Here is a 20,909-nt window from a genome sequence, read left to right on the forward strand (position 1 = left end):
TTTGGAAATGCAGGAGAAATATGTGCAGGCAAACGATGTAAGACAAGGTTTTTCGAGCTCAGGGGCAAAATGCAAGTGTTATTGTTTCCTAATCCAAAATCAGAATTAATAAATCTGGACAAAAAAATCCTCACAAAATCACTATAACCATCACGACCTGGGGGGGGATGGGCAACATTGCTTAAAAATTTGCAAAAAAAAAAATTAAAAATCTGCATTCGTTCACTCTCCATCCATACCACTTATTTTTTACACTTGGACACATGTTGGCTTGTCTTTCCTTTTTCTTTTTTGAACGGAGGATGCTCTGTCCAGACGTATGAATGCCAGAGTGAGTGTTTGTTTGTCCTCATCTGACATGTGAACGAGAGTGACTGCTTGTATGCCTCCGTATGCGGCCTTGTGATATATTGGCAACCGGTCCAGGGTCTCCTCCGTCTCACCCAATGACAGCTCGGGTAGGCGACCCTGAGTGCAGGAAAGGCGACAAAGATATTGACCGAATATTACATAGTAACGAGAAAGGTATCTATGATTTGCTGTAAAACCATATTTACAAGAAAAAAAAAAATCCCTATGATTAAAATTGTATATAGTAATTAGACTGTCCTTGATATTGATCAGTTCGTCCCGCAGTGGCCCATGTTATTCGTCTTTCTACCTACGTTTGCCATTGGAGTTCTTAAAGCGGCGAGAGAATCACAAGCTAACTTACAGTTCTGGAAACGCAGGAGAAATATGTGCAGGCAAACGATGTAAGACAAGGTCTTTGGAGCTCAGGGGCAAAATGCAAGTGCTACCGTTTCCTGATTCAAAATCAGAATTATAAATCTGGACATGTTCCACGTTAAGTCACGGCGTCGGGGTGAAACCAGCAACCGTTCTCCATCGCAGACCCAAGAGAAATGTGAGCAAACCTTTGTGTGTTACCATGTCAACGCCATGACTTTGCACAAATCAGTAGCCTCCTTTTCCTCTTTGGATGCAGCAAAGCACATTCCAACTGCAAAGATTTGCTTTTTAACAAAGCCTGATTAGTTATGTGTAAAAAGAAAAAAAAGTGAAAATAAGCAGCCAAAGAAAACAAAAATAAACGGAGGTAAAATGCTTCATTTTATAAACTCATCACAGTAAGTAATTTCTGCTGTTTTAGTTTCCTCAATCAAAACTTCCTTGCAACAACCTCATAGTTCACGGCCATTCACGAGTAAATTAAAATTTGTATTCCGGGGGAGCAAATAAAAAGCAATCGGATAACCTTTTAACTTTGCTCAAATTCGTTTTGTTTGGTCTGATTTATCAAAATGTAAATATATTCAAAAGCATGTGCCCAGAACAAAAGTCACTATTTATCAACTACATATATTTGAAATGGCCTGTTGTGTCTTTCAAGATAATATTAGATGTTTATGTTTGTGTGCGTCTTATGACTATGACTGATTTGTTATAGCTGTGTAACAGATGGCTGTTTATTAGATGTGTTTTCATCAGGTCTAATGCAAATCTTAGCCTCATACATTTTTCCAAGTCATATAACTTTGAACTGTATAAACTGTATAAAATTGCTTTGCCATGATTGTTTTCTTCGAGCTTTCAAAGTTTTTAGACAATCCGTCTTCACAGTCCCGAAAATTAAAGATGATATATCTTTTGTCTTTAACACGTGTGAAATGAAAGCAACACTTTGAACTTGAGACCATATTTTTGGGGCCCCGAGAAATAAAGAAAAAAAAATTCCTGGCTTCACTTCTGTGCCCTTGTATTAAATTGTAATTTATCTGTCCTCTTTATCTGTCTGGATTTTGAGTACTTCCAAAGCAAAATCCATCTTTTCTCTTGTATTTATCTCTCTCTCTCTCTGTAGATATATATATACACATATATATGTCTAAAGGCTTCGATTGCTCTGCCTGTACTCAGACAAATTGATAAATTTTAATCCAGGATAACTGTTTTTCTTTTGTTTTTTAATTTTCCTTTTTTTTTTTCCATAATCAAGCTTGAGTGTCTTTTCTGATTTTGACTAGTTCTGCCAATTACCGGTGCAGCATAGGTTATTGGTCTGCAACAAGCCTCATTGCAGTTTTTGCATTTCAACCGGAAATGCATACAGTATATACCGTGAAAAGGAATAGGAATAGTGAGTTTTGTTCCAGAGAGCCTTAAAAGATGCTGAGCTCCACCACAGGGCCCTTAAGCACAGTTGATGTTGCTTTAAAAGAGTAAAAAGACACAAAGCTGTGAGCTTATCTGCTAAGCTGACATTGAATCCACTGAATAAAATTCCGCTTTTTCGGTGCAGTGGCTAGCTAGCGCTTCAGCCTCACAGCAAGGAGGTCCCTGGTTCAATTCTGACAGGGGGGCCTCTTTGTGGAATTTATTCTCCGGTTTCCTCCCACAGTCCAAATCATGCAGTTGGTTCTTTTTAGGGTCCTGAATGTGTGAATAGGAGAGTGAATGGTTGCATGTTTCCACATTTCCACTACCTCACCAGTTCCCACATGTCATGCCCTTACTCTGTTATTTATTTTATCCTCGTTGGTCTCAGCCCATTCGCATCCTGCATGTTTTTGTTTTTATTTATTTCATTTTTGTCGATGCTATTGTCACTCTGCTTATGTTGTCGTTTTGGTTGTCTCTTTTCAGCCTTACTGCCTCCCCCTCCCCCATTCTGTTGTCCATACCTGTCCTTGATGATGTTATTGATCTCTCCGCTGTCTATTTATTTGTGGATGTATTTTGCTATTTTCTAATTGTCTTCTAATTGTCTCTCTAAATATCCCTCTAATATCTATTAAAGCTGCTGTGACAAAAGAATTTCTCCTATGGGGATCAATAAAGTTTATCTTATCTTATGATGTGTGAATGAAGTAGTGGATGTTTTTGCTCATTAGGACATGTAAATAGGAAATTGCACAAGCGTGTGCATGATGAGCTAGTGAATGATTTTGTGCCTGCGTATGACGTGCGAATGAGGGTGTGAAATAGCCTGGATGTGTGAAGGAGAGAGTTATGTGAACACAACCTCTGGCCCAACAACAGAATAAGTGATAGTGAATGAATGAATGAATGAATGAATGAATGAATAAATATCGCCCAATTATTATTAGATACATGGAAATGCAACACTTTCTCACATACTAAGAGCGGGTGAATGGAACAGAACAGAAGCGTGGGCGGTGGAAGAGAGGAGAGGAGGTCAGGTATTCATAATGTAATGGAGAGCAGAGGCTGCCAAGCACTGCCAAGAGAAGCGGCAGACAGTAAGGAAATTATATGGCTTTTAGTTGATTTAGAGTTTCGCTTTTATGATATTTCAGCACAAATGGATCCTTGCGTAAAAAACGGTTTACACGACGTGAGTAAATCTTGTATTTTCTGGTCTCTCTACCATTCAAATAAAACTAAGACTCAAAGAGGACTGAACAAAACCTCTGAGATTGATGCGGATCAGATATGAAAGTTTGATATTTGTAAATGTACGCCTGTGTTTGATAAATCAAAGCCTGGTGATGATGATGATGATGTCTGAACTGAAAACTTGAATTTGACCGCTGCGGCTGTGCACGCCAGCCATGAATCTACTTGATATTCTTTACAGTTGGAGCCATCCGTCTCTTTGATGTCAGATTTTCCACTGCAGGATCGCCGATTCCCTTTAAGTCATGCTGAGATTTTTCGTCCGAGCCGAGGAACCGCTGTGAATGAAACACGAAGGGCTCCGAGATTCAAACATCTCAATCCAGCACTCGGTTACATCACGCGCTTCTACGCGTTTACAGTCTGTTCTATTAGTACCAATCTTTAGTGATTTCCCCTCCACACACCGTCAGAATGGATTATAGATAAACATTCAAGATGTTTCAGATTGAATATTCTGCTTTTAATATTAGTGGGAGGGTTTACAAGTAGTCTATCTCTCCTGGAGGCTCATGAGTAATTGGACAATTGACAGACAAGCACTCTCACGGCCAGCTGTGGCCTTTTCTATTAAAAAAAGGGACGGTTCCAATGTAAAATTTGTACTTGAACTTTAACCCCTGAGGTTTGTGGGGTTGATAAAAACAAAAATGGAACCGTCGGAAGAAAACATGAAAATAGGTTAATTAGGGATTTGTCGTACGCCGAAAGCCAGGGAGTAGTCCTTCTTGTTTGCTAAACAGCGCCACAAAAATTTGGACCAATCAACCACAGGATCAAAAGAAGACCAGATGCCAACATGGCAGTGGTAACCAGGGAGAAGAATTCTGCAGCTGTGTATTTTAATGGCCGCACAGACCGCCACCGTCGACCGTGTCGCTTCTTTTTGTGTCTCTTCGTACTCGGACAAAAACGAAACGTGGAACTTGGAAGTGAACCCCGCGCTCGCTCTAGTGGAGATATCGCCTTCGAACCACGTAGGGATAAAGTATGCGTTGGAAGTATTTGGGCAGTGATGTTTGACGACGTTTGAAATGGACGTGCCTATTTACGTACACAACATAAACCAGCCTTTCGGTTCAAGAGCAGGAAAGTCACATTGGACTCGGTGAATATTATAATTTCCGTACTAATAAGCGCACCTGAATATACAGTAAACCGCACCGGCTAAAAATAAGTAGCAGGTGTCCACATTGTAATATGAGATATTTACACAAATATTTTTCTTTTTGCTATTCATTATATACATTAAGTAGCAGTAGCATCCACAAATATGTACTGGAAATGCTTTTTTTTTCCAAACACTGCCTGTAACAAGGCTGAAAGGAAAGATATACAAGACAGTGGTAAGACCGGCGATGCTGCATGACCTAGAAACTGTTACAATGACCAAAAGACAGCAGGCAGAGATGAAGATGTTGAGGTTCTCTTTGGGAGTGACCAGGATGGATGGGATCAAGAATGAGGCTATCAGAGGAACAGCACATGTTAGATGTTTTGGAGAGAAAGTCAGAGAAGCCAGACTGAGATGGTTGGGTCATGTGCAGAGGAGGGAAAGTGAATATATTGGTGGACGGATGCTGGAATTGGCGGTCTAGAGGAAGACCAAGGAGAAGATTTATGGACATAGTGAGAGAAGATATGATGGTAGTTGACGTGACAGAGGAGGATCCAGAGAATGGGGTTGGATGGAGAAGGTTGATTCGCTGTGGTGACCCCTGAAGGGAAAAAGTCGAAAGGAGAAGACGTGCCCGTAACAAGGCTGATGAAAAAGAATAATAATAAATAACAGGAAAGAGAAAAGGAAGTCCATCCATCCATCCATTTTCTATCCCCGCTTTGTCCCACTCCAGCTGATCGCTATCTTTGTTTTACTCCTTCCCACAAAAACCATAAATTCATCTTCTTCAGGATCGGAATTGAAAAGCCTCAGAATTTCACAGTAATTTCATCGGTCCGATGTGATGAGGCTAAATATTTTGTTGGCGTGAAGCTCGTTAGCCCCCTAAAACTCCGTGAATTAGCCGCATCATTTTTTTTCAAGCAGCGCTGTTCAAAGCGTGTGAAAAAAGTAGCGGCTTGTAGTCCGGAAATGACGGAACATTTATGGAAAAACCTCTCCACCTCCAGGGCAAAGCACTCTTTGTGATAAGGAACCCAGCTGAACTCGCACGGAATTCACGGGAAGAGAAAAGTAGGATACGAGGCGTAACCTCCCGCCCTGAGGGTCCAAACCTCATCTGGCCGAAACGCTGTGAAACGGTGATTCGTGCGCACGTGGCTGCCATCGGGACCGGTTCACCAAAAGAGCTTTCTGTCAAAAAAGGCAAACCTTCCCCAGTTATTCCAATATTTTAGTGACACACGATGTAATTTGTGAAAATATCCAATTCCTCACGAACCCCACTGAGACCTGCAACTGAGGAAACAACTGTTATCAATGTGGAGAGGGATTCCGAAATTGGATATGCAGAGTTTGAATCACGTTTCTCATTCGATATCATCTTCTTTTTTTTTTTTTAGTCTCCAGGCGACGTGAATTCCTCACCTCATTCTGACGGAGTGAGTTCTCATCAACGGATCGATAAACAGTTTTGTTTACTGTAGGCCTTGGTGAGACAAACACACCCAGATGACAACGATTCTGTCCCTCAGCCTGATGGTTAAAATACTTTGCAAAATGTCGTGCGACTGGCCTTATTCCTGGAAATTGATTATGACTTTAATGAGACTCGCTGTTGCATGTCATAACGTCGGCAATGATGCACAAGCGTGAAGGACCTCTGACAACATAATCTTTACCTGTGATTTCCAAAGGTTGACCTTGACTTGTGCATCAGAAGACACTGGATCTTGGTTTAATGATGACACAAGTCATTGATCTCGGAAAAAAAAAAAACAGGAGTTTATACGTTGGTCACGGATGGAAAGTGTTTACTATTATTCCTCCGGTCGGATCAATTTTAATTCCTTGTCAGTTTAAGGGGTGAATTATGAATGGTTGTAATTAATGCCCCGCTGCTGTGATGAATGGTCATCATTGTTGGGATGGGTGGCGCCGGTTGCCAGCGGCGACCGCAGCTCACAATCCCTTTTGTCCTCCGAGGCCTTTGCTGCAAACATACCCCGAGATCCTGGGCTCCCCATGCATTTTCTGCCATTGAGTACTGGCTGTTAATCAATGGCCTAAATTGTCTTATACATAAGGAATGACCGGGCAGCACCCGCAGGCAATGCGTTTTGCACCGAAAAGCTTAGAACCTATTTCAAACATCCCCCCGATTTTGTTCGGCGCCTTATTAAGGAGAAGGAGGGGTTCTGCTGGCTTTTGGAGGACTTTCAAAGCTTGGTTGCACATGAAAGCCTCCTTGTTAAATCATCGGTACAATGTGTGTTTTTTTTTTTTCTTGTCAAAACAGGCGTCTGCATCTGTTGAAATGTTTCCGGCGCTAACGGTCAAACGTTGCATTTCCGATGGATATTTTAAAAAATACGACCCCGGGTTATGGGTGAAGATTCGGATTCAATTTGCAGAGGGGAAGGCGACGATGCTCTGTAATGATAGAAACGAGATCGTGCAAAGAATTTTCCAGGGAAGAAATGGTAAAGAGACTTCTCTGATTTCACTGATCACATGACCAAGACGTTGGTGGAAAAAAAAAAAAAAAAAAAAAATACAAAAATGCCAGTCAGGAATTCAAAACTACTTTGGGGGTTGTAATGATAATATGAAAAGGTGTTTTGTGAATGAACACCTACAGATAGTAAATCAATGAATAACTGAAGTGAACATTTAATGGTTTGAATCCCTGAAGGGAAGAGGAGGAAACCAACCGCTGGGCAGACGCCTGAGATTTCGCTTTGATAACCGTCAGGTTGTCACGATCAAATTTCCTTTTCAAGATATGGAAATAATTGGAACGTGAATGGAAATCCCCCGGAAAATGTTTCCCGCTGTGGGGAAACCTCGACGGCTTTGTGTGCACGCTTGGATGTAAGTCAGTAAACGATGAAATATCCGCTGTCGCCGCCGCCAAGGAGACCCACGATTGTTTGCTTTTCTTACTTAGTTTGACATAAGGTTTGGGAGGAAGCCAAGACGTGCACGGAAAGAGCAAAACATTGGCAGTTTTTGCCAATTACCCCCAAAACTTTGGAACACACTACCTCTAGATAATTGATTTTTTTCTTATTATTTTTGTTTTTAATATTGAATAAGTTTTATTACTTTCTTTTTACCTCCATTTTACCAGGAGTATGAGAGGTCTGTCCTTCTAAATTGACATGGCTTTTGTTTTCTGTATAATTAATTTGATGATTTTCTTTGGTTTGCAGCTCTGTGAACTCTGCATTTATAATAAATCAAGTTTATCATTGTAATTTTTGTGAGTAAAATTTATTATTATGAAAAATTTCAGACCGCACAGAGGCCCAGTGGTTAGTGCTTCTGCTTAGAGGGAAAAAAAAAAGTCCCTGATTCAATTCCAACAGGACATCCTTTTTATGTGGAGTTTTCAAATTCTCCCCTTGTATGCGCGCATATAAAAAAAAAAGCTGTATTTTTTAATGTGACGGCGTATGGCTTTCAGACAATTTTGAGTTTGGAGAGGAAAAAAAAAAATCAGTTTGGAACTGATTTTAAAATACTTGTGATATTTCTTCATAACACTGTGTCATTTTAAAGTAAACAGAAATTAGTTTTGAAGATAAATTTCACGGGTCACCCGTTGGTCGGGGTTGAGAACCAGTGGCTCACGACCGGTTCCGGGTCATTGTAAAGGTGAAGAAATCAATTTTATCGAACAGCCAACTAGTTTATCCGCTTAAACCCCTGTAACGAAAAAGATGGCGAGAAAAGAAAAAAAAAAAAAAAAGCGATGATTACCGTGCATCTCTGGCTGCGGAGGAATTTGCATTTGTGAAGAAAGCAGGATCTGCGGTACGTCTAATATGCAATGATAAAATTGCATTGATAAATATAAAGCGGCACGACGAAGAAAACCACGCTGTACCCGAGGTCGTGTTAAAAGCAAGACATATTTAATTTGTTCTCCGTTAAAATACGATATGGCTCTCAATGAATTATATTTAGAAATATTTGGCTTTTATGGCTCTCCCGGTGAAAATAGTTCCTGACCCCTGCTCTATATGACCTACGAACGAGAGGATGAATATTTGTATGCCTTTGTGAGGCGTGAATGAAAAGAGCGAAACCTTGTACGTCTATTCGTGCCTCGTGAACGGATGAGGGATGAGGGACTGTTACCCGGATGAATGGATGAATGAATGAATTCTGAAATTTGGGCGACGGGGAATCGTTCCAAACCCTCCTGCTTGAGACGGAATATTAGATAGTATTAGTAGCCCCTCCGGCACGGGGGTGGGGGTTGGGGTGGGCGAGGAGAGTCTACGCGTTGATATCTTTGTGTGTGTGCATGTGTGTGGTTACCGATGAGAGCGAGTTAGAAACAGCCCCAGGTTAAAAAAAGGGGGATGAAGCATTCTTCTTTCAGGAAGATACCTCATAGGAATATTCTCTCGACACTTATATACAAAGACAGCCTCTCTTACACACACACACACACACACACACACACACCGTAAACACATATGCAGAGCCTCGCTGAAATCCGAGGATTAAAAGCTTCTGTTTGGTCACAAATTAAATGTGTGTGCCATTCCGTGTGCCTGCGAGAGTGTGTGTTATTAGAGTGTGATGAGAGAGGGATTTTTGGCAGTATGCTGAGCAGCAAGAAGGTTCAAAGCGATGGGATTTTTTTTTTTTTTTTTTTTTTTTTTTTTTTTTTTCCTTCCTTCACGCTGTCTCCTTCAGCATGTGCACAACCAGTGACCTCAATTAGTTCTGTGTCTAATAGAGACAAACGGCAAATCGGCAGATCACGCGCACAGATGCGTGTACAAATAAACGGCGAAGACGGGATTGGAGGTTGGAGCGCAATTTCTCATTTTCTCTGTCAACAGAGGGCTTCCCCGGCCTCGCCGTCTGTCGGCCAAAAAAAAAAGAGATGGAGGATCTAACGAGGAGTCTATCGACACACGACGACAAAACAAAAGCACGAGTAAATGTCGGGCCGGATGAAAGAAAAGCTGTAAAGACAGTAGCAAAGTGACACGAGGAGGGAACGCGGAGCCAAGAGAGGAGAGAAAAAAGTCAAAGCTTTAGTTCAAAGCAGTTGTAACACGGGCCGGGAACAAAAGAGGACAAGCGAGAGGATGAAGATGAATGACTGAAAGAAAAGTGGCATTGAAAAAGTAGAATGAGAAATACAAATTTTGGAGAACGGGAGGAGAAAGACAAAGGCTGCGTGCAGATGTAAATGCAAGAAGCACGGATCTGTCAAACGGCAGGCACGCTGAGAAACAGTGCTCTGACCTTCACAGCGCAAGCTGCTACAACTGACAAGAATTTATGCATGCTCTCACTTTGTATTATTGGCTTAGTTCGGTGAGGCCGTGTGTGTGTGTGTGTGTGTGTGTGTGTGAGTGCGCACGGTGACGCGTGCACCCGAGGATAACTGTGTGTATGAATGAACATTCGGGCATATGTGCGGAGGCGTGCCAGGCACAGCGTGAACGCGGTCGAGATAGTAGGGGTTTTTCCGTTCATCACACACAATCTTAGTGGCTCCCTTCCTTTTTCCCCCTCTCTCACTTTTCAGAGTCGTCCCCTATGATCTCCAACAGAACTCCATTAGAACCTGTACTATGTTATCTTATCTGGTAGAAATAACCGAGCAACCTGTGGAGGAGTGCAATTACCACACATCCCAGCTCCTGGGAGGGGTTACAAATTGAACATGGCTCGGGTCGTGTCCATTTGACTTAACGGTATACAAACAGATGTTCTTATGGTTTTGTGAGGAATGACAGGGAATGAAAAGTCCATTTAAAAACCAAATCACGATCAGAAAAACTTTATTTGTCCCCCGAGCAATTGTGGGGCACATGGGGTGGGAGTGTCAAAGTTGTGAACGTGTGAACGTGTGAATATCAGGAGTAAAATTGAAAAAAAATAAATAAATAAACAAAAAATTCAAAAACTTAAAAAGAAAAATCAGAAAAATTAAAGAAAAAAAGAGAATTACACACATATATATATATATATATATATATATATAGAGAGAGAGAGAGAGAGAGAGAGAGAGAGACAGAGAGAGAGAGAGAATTTTACATATATTATATATGTAATTCTCTGTTTTATTTAATTTTTCTAATTTTTCTCTAAGTTTTTGAATTTTATTTGAAGTTTATTTGATTTTTTTTAAGTTTACATATATATATATATATAAAATCAATTTACAACATTTTGCAAATTGTTGGTACAAAATCGCTCTGCATTTATATAATAGATATATCATGATATAACAGTCAGCATGTTTATATTTTGATATTACATACCACCTATTGTGACAATGTTGAAAAGCCGATGTCTGCAGAATCAACCTTGCACAGCCACCAGCTTGATACTATTACATTTTAATTAAGTCATAATTATTTTTTGGTGAATGATTTATGTTTGGCTGGCTGGCAGTGAAGCGCTCTGTGCTTGTTTACCTGTGGGAGGCGATCCTGGGTGTTGGTAGCACTGTGTTTCTTGTTTGTTATGTATTCAAGAATGCACACTGATGAGGGGTGGATGGTTATGAAACTTGTGTGTAAGACGCAATTCATTAAATCAACAAGACATGACAACAAGAGCGTGAACCTCCATGTAAGCCTTAAAATTATGCACCAGGTGGTCAGGGTGCTGTGTCAACCTTGCAAAAAAAAAAAAAACAACCAACCCAAAAAACAGGCTACTCCCACTGTGTCAAACAGCGACATGCTGGCAGAAGGCGGCTTTCTGCAGAAGCACAGAGGTGATTGGGGCAGTCGTGTTTTTTTGTGGCTCGCTAGCTGTCCAATGTTGCAGTCTGCTCAGGACCAGCGGCTCATTGGCAGGCAACGAGGAGAATTTTGCTTCATTGCTGCACCAGCCTCTGCCGCTGTTCCTCGGTTTCTCCTGCCAGCTGACGGAAAGAGAGAAGCTGCAGAGCAGCAGGATCCGTCTGCGACTGCAGGATCTGGGGCGCACCGCTGACTTCTTTTATTGATGGGGACTCCACAGCCGCGGCCGAGCAGGAAGACTGTCAGATAATAATCCAGTGAAATCGTTGCTAGCGGAGTCATTACCATTTCAGCACCGCTGTCGGTACTTGAGCGCACTAACTAACTCGGTCAGTAACATTTGCTTTTTTTTTAATGCTGCTCTATTACCAGTCCAAGTGAAAAGCATTTGAATCCGTTAGCTGACTATGCTAATCAGACATTTTCAATTAGAAACAATTGCACCTCATCATGTAGAGATGCAACAGCACAAATGAAAGGATTTTAAAGACGATCAACAATAAGTACATCTCAAGTTGGTTGAAAAGAAAGAAAGATCGAAACTTCAGAAGTGTTTTTTTTTTAAGCAATCCCCACAATAAGAATGAAATATAGCATTTCTGCTTGAAACTGTCTGGCTTTCTTAGCAGGGAGAGGAACTGACTTAATTGTGATGTAGGGCCTGTCTTGTTTCCCGTCACTACATGACCGCACAAGTGAGGCAGCCGTATCGAATGAACTGCTTGGTGATCCTCGCAGTGATCCTGACTTCACTTTCACCCAGCTGCTTTGAAAAACAAATGAAAAGCACACCCCGTGTCATGGAGGAAACCGCGCGTGCATGTGTGTGTGTGGGTGTGTGTGGTCGTTCCCGGCTGATCGACTATGGATACAATTGTTATCATTTGAGGCGGTCGATTTGGGTCAGAAAATGAAATGATCGCGGTGCAGGGTGGCGTTTTGAAAGGTAACGTGAGATATTTGGTAGCTAGCACCGATCACCGGGCCGCTCATGCGAATAATTATTCCCACTTTGTATCACAAATCACAGTACTTTATGTTCTACGTTGTTCGGTTTGTTGTGTTTAGATTTTAAATGAATTCATTCGGGCTCGTGCGGCGTATTAGCCGAGTGTTATCGGAGTGTTCGGAGGTTTACGGAGAGATATTCTCCAGCTCCCCCTTGAATAACTGACTGAGAATAACTGACACAGCCCATGGGAATGGATACAGATGAATGGGGGGAGACATATTTATGATGCTCTCTGCACCACCGCTGTACTTACAGGAAATACTGTAACCAAAACAAATTACTTCCTCGTAGCTATCCAGTGTGAGATAGCTGCAGGCACGGCGTTTCCACGGGCGAAGGTACATTTTCAGTAAATTAAATGATCTGCTATGCGGCTCAAAATGTCAAGGAAGTGAAATAAATGTACACACACACACACACACACACACACACACACAGAAAAAACAAGTGTGCTGATGGTGTGAGTGAATGGTTGTGTGTTGCTATAGTTGTGTCATTTCAAATTTTGCAAGTTGCCTGGTGGTAGGAAGCTCACGCTTGAAATCTGGCAACTTAAGAAGCATCTGCATATCTGACAACAGTGGACCACCTGTTGTGGAAACCTGCGGTTTGGAAGGCTTTCCAGGCTCCTGGAGAAAAACATGGAATTATCACAAACCCATACCGGCTGCTTCTGATGTCTCTCCATGAAGCCGGCGAGGGCCGAATATGGCCACATCTCACAAAACCCGCCGACAATGTTTTTTCTCTCCGTGCACTCGTTCCGGGCGGCCGGTGAAAACGAAAACATATAACCCGCACAGCGCAAGCCCGCGGTGCACTCGGGATGAAACGATACACACATGATGGGATTTTTAAGGCGGATAAAACAAGGATTTTAATTGGATGAATTAAATTTTTCACACGAGGAGAGAATTAAAGCAAAGACTTTGAGATTTCACACAAGCACGCGTATGCAAACACACACACGCATGCACATAGGTAAGTTAAAGAGATTTTTCTGCCCTGTGGTTGTCCTTGGGTAATATCATCACTGAAGGAATCAATAGAGCCCTCGCTCAGATTGAACGGCTGAAGACGAGAGACATTGAGAAATATAAAAGGAGGAGAGAGAGGGGGACGTACAGAGAGATGGTGGTAGAGGGGAAAATAATGGATGCGAGGCGAAGGGAGGCTGTAGGGGGAGCGAGCCGGTGGAAAAGACGGGAAAGGAAAGAAAAAAAAATAAAAGATGGCGAAGTGAACGAAATAGTGTATCATTAGAGGAAGTGAGTCGTAACAGCATCACAGAGGGACAAAAGGAAGTGTGGAGGGAAGAGCTGGAGAGAGCGTTTGAGGCAAAGAAAGAAGTTCAAACAGAAGCCAGAGACGGTCCCGGGTGAAGGCGAGGCGGGAAAAAAAAAAAAAAAAAAGCGCAGATGGAGGATGAATATAGAGGAAATTGGTGGAGAATAGGGAAGAGGAGGCAAGGTGAGGAGAGAGGAGACGCAAAGTCCAGTCAATTGTGCGATTCTATTAAAAAAGAAAAGGAGTGTGTGTGTGGGGGGGGCCATGCGCTAAAAGAGGATTGGCCAGGGGGATTACAAATGAAGAAAGTTAAGCAAAGAAACTGAGGGAAAAAGGTTAGAATGGCCATGTGAGCCGTTGAAAGAAGGAACGAGGTGGGAGAGGATGAGGAAAAGAAGTGACAAAGATAGAGAGTAAGCGTTTGAGCGAGTGGGTGATTAAACGAGACAAAGAGTGACCCGGCAATCAAGCTTTACGGCGTAATTGCCCGTGTCAGCGCGGCTGAAGCGAGCGAGGACTTCGGCTAAAGCGACAGGAAAATGTCACGCGATAATATCCAAAGTAAAACAACTACAAATTCCTCCTGCGGGTGACGGCAAAATGAATTGTCCAAAGAATCGCCGTGGAAAAAAAAGGTTTATCGATGTTATGAAGGGGATTTGGTTGGATTAGCTCGGAGGGTTAACCGACTGCCTCTTGGTCACAGCACTTGCTAAGATTTCACTGACAAGAAAGGTTAAACTCCGAAGATCGTTGACCTTGACACACTTCGTTGCCTCGGTCGTCCCCTGCAGCGCGGCGAGCGCCGACCATGTGCTCCAGCCTGCTCCTTGTCCATCACGGTTAAAAAATAAGTGCTTGCTCACGCACTGTGAAACTCTCTACCAGCCCCCGTCTCAGAGACTCCTTTCAGGTGAGGCCTGCTAGGTTCTTTTCTTTTTTTTTTTTCATTGGCAGCTGATTAAAAATTAACAAAGGACAACCCGTGTTTCTGACTTTTGATGGACTCTTCAACCCGCATTCACAAACGGGATAGAGGCGATTCAGGAAAAGCAACCGCAACAACTTAACTTAGAGCAAGTGTCAAACTCAAGGCCCGCGGGCCAAATGTGGCCCGCCACATTTATTTAATGTGGCCCGTGAGAACATCTTAAAACGTCTGATTGTCTTAAAATAAAAGTCAAACGTGTGCATTACATACACTACATACACTACATTTCCCACAACTTATACCAATCACATTACCCGTAAAGTTGCGGCACCCCGCCATCAGATTGCAGTGTATTCGCATCAATTTGATTCTCAACATGTGGAATTGAGAAATAAGAATAAGAATAAGAACAACTTTATTAATCCCGAAGGGAATTGCTGTGCCAGAGTTACAGAAAATATAACAGTAATAAATAATAAAAGAAAAGGCAGAATTAGAAATAAAAATAAACTATAAACTGTCTCAGTGAAACTATAAAGTGTCTTAGTAAACAGTGATAAAACTATAAGTGTCTTAGTAACAAGTGAGGTAAGGAATGCACAATAGTATGATAGAAGGGAAAAATTGTAGTGAAAATTGTAGTGTAGCTCTTATGAGATGAGATGAAATATTGCACAGTGTAGCTGTTATGAGATGAAATATTGCAGTTTCTGAATATTGCACAGTGAAATGAAATATTGCACAGTTTTTGGTTTTTTTTTTTTAGGTTAAAGATAGGTTTTTATGGTTGCAAATACAAATGATCCCTAAATGACCAGGAAGAGAAAAGTTGATGCAGATGGAGGGCGGATTCAAGAAAGATGGGAAGGCGTATATGTGTTTGTGCTTCAAGGAGAAAAAAAAACGGTATGTCTTTTGTGTTATGAGGCAGCGTCAGTTGTCAAAGAGTACAATCTATGTTGGCATTTTTCACCCCAAACACAGAACTAAATATCCTAAAGTTAGCCTTCCAGAAAAAACAACACAATGATATTCATATAAAATGATATTTTTCTTCATTCACTCGGATAGTTTGATCATTGAGTGATGGACTAAACGTTTTTTTTTTTTTTTTACATCTATACAAAAGCACACGTAACACTTTTGGATTTGAATGAGTAATACATTCAGTTATGTAACTTTTAAGAGTAGTTATTTTACATTACATTTGGTTACATTTATAATATTACTGTTACATGTAGCCCTTTGAGAGCAACTATTATGCTGATGTGGCCCTCCCTGAAAATGAGTTTGACACCCCTGACTTGAAGTATTCTTTCTTGTATCCCATTGGGATTTGTGGAAGGAGAGATTTAAGTATGCACCACCCCACGGTTTTTATATAAACAACAGTTTACATTAAGTTCTTTCAATATCCTTAATGCACGTCCTGCTCTCAGGGTTGCACGGAGCCTGAAGCCAATCCCAGCTTTCACCGAGCAATAATAGGGGTTCATCCTTTACTGGTTTCCAGTTGATCACAGAGCCACAAATGGAAAGAATCACACATAATATAGACAGCCAGCTATTCACCTCCTCATTTACACATCATATAGGGCAGGAATGGGCAAACTATGGCCCGTGGGCCATATATGGCCCGTTAGGCTTTTTAACCCGGCCCAACAAACTTGACATTTTACAGGATGCTCGCATTCCTCACACACACTGATATTTGTTTTAGCTTTGCTCTTTTAATCCTTCTGTAAAAATGAGCGGATCAAGGAAGCAGAGAGAGGACAGTGGGTGCCGAGTGTTTAATGAGGACTAGACAATTTATTTATTTTTTTTAATTGAAGTTTGATCAACGGGTGTATATCTGATAAGGCAAGAAACTGATATTTTCAAAGAATACAATGTCAGCCGTCACTTTGCCACAAAGCACGCAAACCATGCTAGTGCGCGGTCAACACCAGAACTAGTTTGCAGGCTGCAAAATTTTTTCACAACAAACCACGATTAAAGAGTCGAGTATTGAAACAAGTTTTATGCTGACCGTCAAATTAGTGATTAGCCATGTTTGTAAGCTTCCACAGGATGGCACATAACCGTGTTTGGTTCAACCAACAAACACCAGCAAAGGTGGTCGCAGATCCAGTTTAACTGATCAATATCCTTGGATCCATCCTGAAAATAGCCACAACAAAACTATGGAAAAACATCCAAATCCTTCCACTCGTTGGATTTTACATGTACTTCCATTCTATCTATATCACTTATATTAGTTCACACAAAAACCCCATCCATCTGTTTCTCAAATTCTAGAAACCATTTCAGCACACAAGTCAAAAAGTTTGCCCGACCCTGATATAGAGACATACATCCGTTCACTCTTTCATTCACACGTCAAGTAGACATGAAACATTCGCTTCATCACTCACAGGTTTGGGCAATAAAGGGTCCCCAGTGTACCCACTGCTTGTTTTTGGACTGCGGTGAGGAGAACATGGAGACTCCACGCAGTCGTGATCAAACCAGAGACCTTCTTGCTGCGAGGCAGAAGCACTAAACGCCGCTCTGCTCCGAGTCCCCGCAACAATCGTCATCATCGCTCTACTCGCGGTCTCGAATCTGAAATCACACAACCCACCGTCTGGAAACTCATAAAGGCAAGATTGTTATTTAGGCAGCGATGAGAGTGAGCAATAACAAAGCTACACCTTTTATATCACAACCGTGGGCATAACTTTGCTAAAACACTTTGAATTCATGAAATCTGAGATAAAAAGTTTTTTTTAAAACGAGCATTGCATTGTAAGTCGCCATGTCCATGTAAGTGGAAAAGACTGTTTTTGTATTTGAACAATGTATCTCATCCCGTCCATTCATATCACTGGTGCTAACGCTGCGTATGCACACGTCCCTCTGTGTGCTGACACTCTAATATTTTTCTTTATTTTTATATGAATAAACACAACCTGCCATTTATTCATAGGCTTGCATTCAAACAGCTCAGCAGGGAGCCGCGATCTGGTTTTAGATGCGCACGACAGAAAAAAAGATTTGCGCTAATTTACCCCGCTCTTTAACAACATGCTTGATGCATCCCTTTGTAATAATACGCCAGCGCGGTATGGCTCACAAGCGTCCCAAAAAATCAATTCATCTCAATTAAAACATGAGAAACTGTGATTGGGGGCAACAGTGTGAGACAATTCTCTATAGCATGTATAGCTGTACAATAAAATAACAATAAAATATGAACGTGGACCAGAAGGAATCGCAGGTACGGATGAATGTCGAACGTCGAGGAGGGGACAAAGGAGGAGAAGGAGGTTAAATGAGGTAATGGAAAGGTAGAGGTGGACGGAGCGGGTGTTTCTGAACACATAATTACATTCGACCAGTCTTAGTTAGAACGGTAGCCTTTCTGTCACCAACTTCATTAGCCGGTCCCATGTTAATACAGTGATAAATGGCCTACATGGGAAAGAGGCTGATTAGATTGGAATAGATCATAGAAGACACAGATTAGCTTATATTAGCCTCATAGTGGTTGTCTCATTATTACCCAGCTGGCCCGGTGCTCCTGCTTTGCCCTTTTCTCCTCTTCCTCTCTCCCACTCCAGACACGCTGAGAGCACTTGGCAAAGGCATAGTGGCCTATATATATTAATGTAATCCCTTGCATATAGCCCCTGCAAGCTCAGCACGGGGCAGCCTTCCCTATGACAATGGGAGTAATGGCTACTGCTCCTTCCTATTATCACAGCTCACCGTTAGCCAGGGGGACATTAACCTGTGGAACTCAACATGTACATCTTCTTCACCATGACAGTCTACTGTAACCAGATCCTGCACCTCCTCCCTTCCGAGGAGAGCGTGGAGAAACCGATCTGGCGTCGTTCGACGCCGGCTGCATCCGTAGCGCCGCTCTGCCCGATTTTCTATCTCGGAGGGAAGGTATTGGAAACGATAATTTCTCTGCGGCTATGAAAACTGCAGAGGAAGAAAAAGCAGATGGGTTGTACTGTTAATCTTTTACCCATGGAAATTAACAATAAATGTCATTAACCCACACACCCCTTGAGCATGAAATGTAAACGAGTCAACACGCACACATACTGTATATATAAACAGACAGGATGTCGCTACACTTGCGGCGACCCGCCAAAGACTTGTATTTATTTGCATTGTAGCTCCCGACCCCGGGAATTACGACCGAATGCCTAGTCAGGATTTGACTCCGACCTGCGTCATAACAAGCAAAGTTCTAAAACTCAGCCTGTGAGCAAAGAACAACTCACCCCACAGTTTAACTCTTGTTTTTCAATGCTAAAATGCACTAAAAAAAAAAACATCACGAACACACTCGCACAAAGATTACCTCAGTGATCAAGAATTTGCCTGATTTTTGTCTTCATTTTAATCCCAAGGATCCAAATAGCCGAATCCTCCACGGTCAAAGCTTAACTATTAGTTCGATCAATCAGTGCAGATTGTTTTGAAATGGGCAAATATCGCGGATCAAAGACTTGAGCGTGATGATGCAACCAGTAACATGGCGATAACAGACGAATTAGCCTCACATTAAGACACATAATGCGAAAAATTCAAACTTTTTTTTTTTAATCTTTTTTTTTAATATGCTTGGAACTTTAGACCCAAAGTATTCAAGCGGAGCAAGTGGAAATTGATATCCCGTAAGTTTTCTCTGTTTATTTCATCAATTCTGCATGATAGCTGAGAAGCATCCATCATAGCATTTCATTTTTTAAAACCCCGCTGTAATTATCAGACGTAAATTAAACCTGGCTAAGTGAATCGGCCATTTCCACGTCATGCTGATAGTCCTGCAGCTTTTGAGCTACTCTGAATTAAGATCGCATTTCTCATGAACCTCATTATGCAAGTACCGGGGTAAAGTGGCTTGTCACTCCTCTTTCCCGTGGCTGCTCTGTCTGTATCTTGTTCTCACATTTTGCGCTTAAGAGGATAAATGCACAGTAGTGAAATGTAAGCTTTATATATCATCTGCCGCAACATGTGACTCCAAAAGTTTCAATTGAGTTAAAAAGAGGAGATAAGGGATCACAGTTTTCTCAAATAGTGTCTTTGCATTTGTAACAATGAGCATTTTGGCTAAACAACCAACTTGTCACTTACTTTTCCCCCTAAAGTCATGCATTTGTTTCTCCTCACTGCTATGCAGGGAGAAACAGATAAATGGAAATGAAATGCTTTGAGTGCAGCAGTCATTTTTATTTTTTCTACATTTATTTCTACATTTTGGCTCCAACATCCCCCTGAACTGAAATACGCAATTTTTCAAATAAATTACAAATGTTTGTGTTTTGGCTTACCCAGTCTCGCTGGAAACCAGGAGGACGACTACGATTTGAAGTGAAAAGCATCACCTTACACCTCAAGGATCTCAGCGTCACATTCGTATCGGGAGGTGAGGGCGAGAGAGAGAGACAGAGGTGACGTATCTACCTAACCTGCGATATAAACACTGCGGGGTCCAGATGATGTGAGGCTGATGTGCTGGCACGGAAGCAAAAAAAAAAAAAAAAAAAAATCACGAGCGCAAACATCTGTCACCGGCACATCTCAGGGAATGAGGTTTACCCACAGCACAGCGCTTTAGCTGCTGGCTACAGTTCATTATAAGGTCTGATTTACTCAGATCCAATATAGAAAAATAGAAAATTGCATGCTCACTTCAAATTATGGAAGTGCCAACAGGTGCAAACATGGTTAAGCCTGCAGTATTCAAATGTGAGTTGTGTTTTGCACGGTTGTTGTCAGCCATGGACGGTGAGGTCCCAACTCTAATTTGACCAACAGCAGCAAATGAAATTCAATCCTATGGCACTTGAAGAGTTAATGGAATATGGAAATATGCAAATTGATGTCAATGTTATGGGGGAGCCACACGTACTGATGCTATTTATATGATGAGGAAAGACATGCTAAGATATGGTCAAAAATGACAGGTTTATTATTGAGTAAAACATTTTTTTTTCTTTTTACTGTGTTTGTTCTCGCGCCATGTTAATATCTCCTTACCAAGATGCGCCATCTGCACCGCTACCGTGTTTCATTTTAAATGTTGTGTTCCAAACACACGCGGTCACAAGCATCGTAATTTCTTAAAGGTTTTCGTGGCTCCCGATATGTGCGCTAAATGAACGGATTTGCATTTTCCCTGTTAAGGATCATGCACATGAGAATAGAAACGCCCTGTATTGCGTGTTCATTGAGGCAAATGTACTTAACGGTCCAGGCATGTTTTTGTGCTCATTTGAAAGACAATCCTCAGGGTAAACTGTTGGAAGATCAGCTTGTGCACTCAGTTTCATTTGGTATTGA

General features: G+C 41.6%; 1 long non-coding RNA gene across 1 annotated transcript in view; it reads right to left on the reverse strand.

Moving 5' to 3' along the window:
* LOC147237955 (uncharacterized) overlaps positions 1 to 20,909 on the reverse strand; it is a 52,975-nt gene that overhangs the window by 21,316 nt on the left and 10,750 nt on the right. The gene's annotated exons all lie outside the window — the stretch shown is intronic.

This window comes from Fistularia commersonii, chromosome 1, assembly GCF_037954325.1.
Source record: "Fistularia commersonii isolate RoL2024-O1a breed Wild chromosome 1, RoL_Fcom_v1.0, whole genome shotgun sequence".
Classification (NCBI taxonomy): domain Eukaryota; kingdom Metazoa; phylum Chordata; class Actinopteri; order Syngnathiformes; family Fistulariidae; genus Fistularia; species Fistularia commersonii.